A 6,934-nucleotide genomic window follows, 5' to 3' on the forward strand; every position below is an offset into this window, starting at 1 on the left:
AGTATCTGAAAGATCCAGATGAAATCCGATGAATACACTTCATTACAGACCAAGTGGAGTATCTGAAGGATCCAGATAAAATCTGATGAATATACCTCATCGCAGATTGAGTAAAGTATCTCAAAGATCCAGACAAAATCGTTGTCATCATCGCTCTTGTCTGGGTCATCAGCAATGACTTGGGCTTTTGCTTGTTTGACTAAGTTCATTGTCATCAAGACCCAAAAGTTACCTTGTTTGGTTTAAGGAAACAGAATTTCAACATTCCAACGACCAGGTTCGTGATGTCTTCATATCAGACAAAGTGAACAATCAATCAAGTAAATTTTGGGATCCAAAGTATTCTGAAAATTCGTCCCAGTCAACCGCGAACTTTCGAAAACTTTGGAGAGGGTTTTGTAGGATGTCTAAAAATCACAATAGATAGTTGATCCCCACCAAGCTTTAATAATAAAAGTTACAATCAGATAGCTTTCGTGTCGACAAATAAAAGCTGCAAATGGATGACTTTTCACATAGATCGAGAAGAGCTACAATTCAATGATACTTCCGACAACTGATGAAAACTCTATTCAGTGGTCTTCACAATCAACAATGAGAGTTACAATCTGGTGACTTTCACGCCCCGCAACAGATAAAGCGAGGATTACTGAACAATGGGCCTTGCAACGTTCTACAGAAGAGATTACAAGTCAACTAGCCCCTTCCTAAAACGCGGAACTCACCTTCGCGTTAAATTCTTGAAATGCAGGCGACCCCCGCGTTTCCAAGCTACATCAAACGAAATGCGAGCGGCCCTCACGTTTTTAACGTTCAGTCAACACCCAACTCCGCGTCTTAATTCTAAGACGTGAAGTTAGGGTCCTGAACGTCAAATTGGGCGTTTGACTCATTCAAACATGAGTCGAACAGTTCCAGAACCGTTTTTCCCACGATCTGAGAAAATCACGCCCACTTAGAAGCGGATTATGGGAGCAGTTACACCCCTTATCTTCTTATAAAAACCTCAACCAACTGAACAGAAGAGAGGTTCGGATCTTGGGGGAAAGGTTGAAGATTTTAGGATCTAAACCGCACGAGGTTCGGATTTTGGGAGATTGCGGCTAGATTTCAAAGATCAAATCATCTACGAAATCAGTAGAGTTCTTGGCAGTCAGGAGATCAGATTCTTCAATAACAAAAAAAAATCCATTTTGGCTTATTAACCGATTATTCGGTTTTAACAAACTCTTTTCGGAGAGTTCTAACTCATTCTGAGTTCTTAAAACTCGTTAAGAGTTATTCTTCAAACTTACCACGAAAGTTCATCGTTCCCACGAGGTAAAAACGGTCGGATCGTCAACAGAGAGCAAATTCGACGTAAACATTCGAAGGAGGCACTCCATCGCTACCGAGAAGAACCCAATTTTAAACAAATGGGAGAATTTAGATCGTTCTCTTCTCTTTTGTAATCGGAATCTAATTGTAATCAAGATCGAGAGAATACCAATCAAATTTCTTTCATTTATTTTACACCAAATTTTCTACAAACAAGAGGCTAGCGAGATCTTAGTGAATTTCCATATAAAGTGGGGGATTTCGAGAGATCTGCAACCTTCCGTTTGTTTCCTTAAGATCAGAATTCATTTTGATCTTAAGAAGAGTAGTAATCTCGCTTTGTTTAGATTATTTACTTCAGTTCTTGTTTCTTTTGTGAGCGAGATCAACCGGATCTGATATTCGGCAGTCCACGGATCAAAGAGTCTCCGACACAGGCAAAAATCTCACGCAACCAGTGGATGATAAATGTTCTCTGCATATGTTTCTAGAAGATTATCTTTTTATTTCTTTTGTGTAAGAAAAGTGTTATAAAAGGCTCCTTTTTGCAAACTTGTTGTAAACGATAAACGTTGTAAATGAGTTCCGTAATGAAATCGATTTCTGACGCAAACAACAGTGTGCAAGCTGGACTGTTGAGTCTGCCTTTACTTTATAGATGTCACCTAGTGGTTGGGTGAGAAGTCATTTCGTCATGGAAGAGGATGTCCCCACGTTATCTGGGAAGTGATTGAGAGTGAGGCAGGGGCACGCTGGCTGCTAATTTAGGAAGACTGTCAGGGCTAGGCTCATGATGAGACCTGTCAATGGGAACTGTGGTGCTGACATGTTGTCAGAGGTGGGAAGCCGAGGCGGTTATTATCCTTCGGGATGAATAATAAGTTCTGCCCTTTAAGTCGCCTTTGCGAGGTGTCGAATAGATTGTCTAGTGGACTTCAGGCAAGTTGTCCTTGATGAGAGGACCGACTGATCCCGCTCTTCGAGTCGACACAGGTGGTATTGGGTCAACGAGTCGACGGAGTTGGGACCTCTGTTTGGACTTGGGCTGCTAAGAGGATAGGGGGTCATGTTTGCCTAAGGTTGCCAGTTGCTTTATAGGGGACTCATATTTTGAGCGAGTGGGAATACCATAACAGATTATAACTTAGAAATATTAATCTCTGATGTTAATAATATTTAAAGGGTAAAATAATTCAAGGAATTTTGTATGAAGAAACTATTAGAATGTTTAGAAATATCATTCAAAAGAATCAAGTTATTTCCATTGAAAATGGGAAAGTGACGGAAATAAACCTAAAATTCAAAAAACGTCCATGAATCAGTTGAATTGGCTTTAACATAAGACATAACTATTAAAGAAGCGCCAATTGAGTTCTACTGAAGAATAATTTAACAAATTTATCCTAATTAAAGAAGAATTCTTCATAGAAGATGCGAGCAAATTTAGTAATTATTCATAAATTTCATATGTTGTTCTTCAAATACTAAAGAAATTAAATATTAATATTATAATCTAAGGTAAATTGGCCATGAAAAATACAGGTACTTAGTTAATATCTTCGTGGAAAATAACAAGAATACAACAAATGTAATATTATTAACATGATAGAAACTCTTATTGAATGCACATAAGAAAAATCCATTGTAGAGAAAAAAGGATGTAGCTCCTAATCTTATTAAAGTAATAAATTAGGAACACAAATAATTTAATATATATGAAATTAACATATATTCTCATTGAAATAGGAAAAAAATCAAAGTCTATATTTAAAGAAGTTTGTATTGGACATCGAAAGTACATTCAACTTCTTTGGGAAGTTAAACGAAAAAATAAAAAAGATTAGCGAACCCAAGAAAGATATAACAACACAAAAAAATATAATTCTAGCCTGATATCACAATTGACGTAGATGATGAAGATACTACTTTCGAATTGCACAGGAAAAAGATAAAAGTGAAGAAGGATTGATCTCAGCTTAATATAAAAATCAAACAGAAGAAATAAAAGACAATATTTTTGAATATTTTACAAATAGTTTAATTATTTTGAGTGAAATTATGAATATTTAGAAGAGAGTTTCATGAACTTTTTTTTAGTACTTTTATATGTTTATGTGGATAATTTTATCATATAAAGTGTACTAAAGTTAGTATTAATCTTTACTTTATAAGTTTTTATGAAGTCTATCAATGATTTGGAACAAACTTCATATTATCTTTTATATCGTTTTAGCATACTTTTAATCAATCGTCTTGCCTTATTGATTTTAAATATTCACTTTTTTTATATAACACTATTTCAATGTTTTTTACTTTTGCAACACTGTATTTTCTCAAGTAAAGTTTAGTTTCATGTCAATCTAAATAATATAAAAATTCATATTGACTTTAAATCAACATAAAATTTTAAATTGGGTACAACTCATTTAAACAAATATTTAAAGATAATAAATAGTCGCAATGTTAACGTTTAGAGACAAATTTGAGAAAAAAAAAAACTATTAAAATGAAACCGAAGAACAACCTTTAGTTAGAAAATATGCCAAAAGTACTTAATAATATTGATATCTAATGACGTGCATTGATTTTCACCTGTATAAAACCTAGCACCAAAAAAAGAAGGAAAAAGATAAAAAAAAATGTCACACGTGAGTCCATGATTGGCCGCGCTACCGTAAGGTGCTTGTATTATGTGGCTAGTGGCTACAAGTTACCACCAATAACCTATAATTTATAATGATTCCCCTTTTTTCAATGAATTTTATAATGATTCCTAAAATCCAGTCACGAGCGACCCAGATGGCTTCTTTCAACTTTCAAACGAGAACAACAAGCTCCACCAGCAACGCTCTGAAGAAATAGGTTAGTTTAATTTCATTTCTACGTTTGGGCTCTTTCATTATAATCTTGTTATTGTTAAACCGGCCCACTTTAATTGGGATAAATAGGACAAAAAAATATCAGGACCATGAACATGTCCGTTGGTAGATGTTGAATTGCTGAGCACTTTACGAATTTTTCCGATGATGATGATGATGATGATGATAGTAGGATTTCGTTAGAGTTTCCTAATATATTCAAACTAAAAGCATCTTTCAAATGATAAACTTTTAATTAACCTCTCTAGCTATTAAATTGTTTTGAATAAAGGTTTTGCAACCATTAATTCATTTAAATATTTATGTGTAAATTTGGGCTTCCTGCCTCTCTTGTTAACTACACTGTTTCATACCGTAATATTCATCTTTGTCGCCGTCGTCATCAAAACTACGATCAAGGCCATACTCATCGTCGCCTGCAACGGCGCTGACCTCATCATCACCGTCCTCGATATCGATTTCTTTGCTGCTATATATCTTGATTTTGATGCTGATGAAGCTGCAGGATGATTGGGGGTCCTACAAATTGTAGGATTTTTTTTAATTAATGATTATTAGTGGTCAAGCGAACTGTGTTAATTAATGATTAGTGGTCGTCTCAATGGTTAAGACTTAAGATCAAACCTAGAGAACCTAAATGGAGGAGAGAAGCAAAAGAGAGCACATTGGCATTTTTCCTAAAATGCCCCCGATAAAAGGGAAAATGTACCAAGAAATTATTTAATGTGATAGATAATGAAGCAAATTGTCGAAATGGGATTAACCTAGGCTAGCTGTTGGATCTAGGGTTGCTCATTTCGACATACGAACCCTAATAATCTATTTGAACTGTGCAGCTTCTTGACGGTGATAGATTGGGAAAAAAAAAAACAAATCAGAGAGCAGATTCTTACTTGGTCAGAGAATGTAATCCAAATTTTTATAAGAAAACCCTAATAATTTTCGGAACGAAAAACTTGGCCAGAGTCCAATAAAAATTTAAATAAATGGGGGGAAGCGATTAAGTCCGGATCAAGATGATGATCCTGGGATTATTATAATGATGATTTATGAGGAAGTAATCGTCCAAGTCATTGCAGTTAGGATTAAATAAATAAACAGGGTTGAGGAGCCTAGAAGCTTGGATGCGTTCTTTCGAATCCTCATTAATCTTCAACAGAGAGAGAGAGAGAGAGAGAATATTGCAATTGAATGTTTATCGATCACTATATTTTTATTGCTTTGACGGTAATTAAATCTTAATTGGGTTTTTAATCACTTCTAATGTTTCTCTGCTAGTAGATAGAAGGAATTTTCGTTGATGTGACATAAAAGATTCTTGTTCATTTGACATAACAGATTTATTTCTGTGTGTAATACCGTGAACACTTGTGGAAATGAAACTTGTGATATATTGGTCAACTTGTATTGGGTAATTATATTGCATTTTTCTTTTCTTTTTTTCTTAAAATTCATTGACACGTGATATATCGAGTAAATTATATTGTTTAAAAGTAAATGAAAATATGCAACTTAAATTGCCAGAAAACGTTAGAAGTGATCAATAATTCAATTAGTATTTAATTGCATGATTGATCATCCAAGTAAATAAGACATAGGTCTAAACATCAGATTAAGATATATATACATTGACCAAGTAGCTTGTCCATAGAATGACCATTTTAGTAATCACAAATTACAGAATTGTCCATTTCGCTGGAAAAAAAAGTAAGAAGCCTGCCATGTGTTAGTGGAACCTCCATTCTGGCATTTAAGTTGGTTATTCTGCTGATTTTTTTTTTTTGTTTGAATACATTTAGCATTCTATTTGCATTGGTACTTTAACTTTCTTTATTGATTTATTGTTTTACATTGATTATGCATGTACGAATAATAAAACGTACACTATTAGCTAAGGGCATGTTTGGTTGTTTTCCTTCATTTTCAAAAACTGGTTTTTCTTTACTTTGTCGTGTTTTCTTCATTTTTATGGAAAGTGTTTCTTGTGTTTGTTTCGCCAAAAAATATGGGATAAAAGTAATTTCCATCACTTTCCTTAGTTTGGTTCAATTTAAAAAGAAAAAAGAAAGTAGTTGATATGTGAATAGATTCTCTTATTTTCCAGTGTTTGGTTAAAATTAAAAAAAACATTGGTAGTGATCACCATGGTATGCCTACTATCCATATAAGACAAAAGTATTGCCAACATAAATTAAAAGGTGAACATACCCACTATTTGAGGGAGGAATTCAAAATATTTAACTATTCGAGGGACTAAATTTGGATTGAAGATAGTAATTTACAATATGTTCAAAGATTTGAGGGACTAATTTTAAAATATGAACATCTAATTGATTAATTTCAAAATCTTTAAAGATTTAAGGAACAAATTTCTGATTTGAGGTAGTAATTCGCAAGATGTTTAAAAGTTGAGGGATTAATTTCAAAAGACTTGCATGGGCCCCAAAGCTTAAACAAAAGCCCACCCACTTTCATTCCTAGTCTAAACAAAGGCCCACTCACTTCCATTTCCCCTTCTTTAGTTTCTTCCCTCCTTGTTCTAGGGTTTTTCGCATTCCAATTTTTGAGAGAGAGAGAGACATGGATGTAGGAGAATGAGGAGGGAAGAGGAATTGAGAGGTAACCCTAAAAATCCCCCCTCTTTCTCTCTGTGATCATGGGCAGGTATGGGTGAATTTTTTATTCAATTTTAACTCTTTTTTGGCAAAATCGGGCTTTTTGAGAATGAAAGAGGCTTT

The sequence above is a fragment of the Asparagus officinalis genome, chromosome 10, assembly GCF_001876935.1.
Source record: "Asparagus officinalis chromosome 10, Aspof.V1, whole genome shotgun sequence".
Classification (NCBI taxonomy): Eukaryota; Viridiplantae; Streptophyta; class Magnoliopsida; order Asparagales; family Asparagaceae; genus Asparagus; species Asparagus officinalis.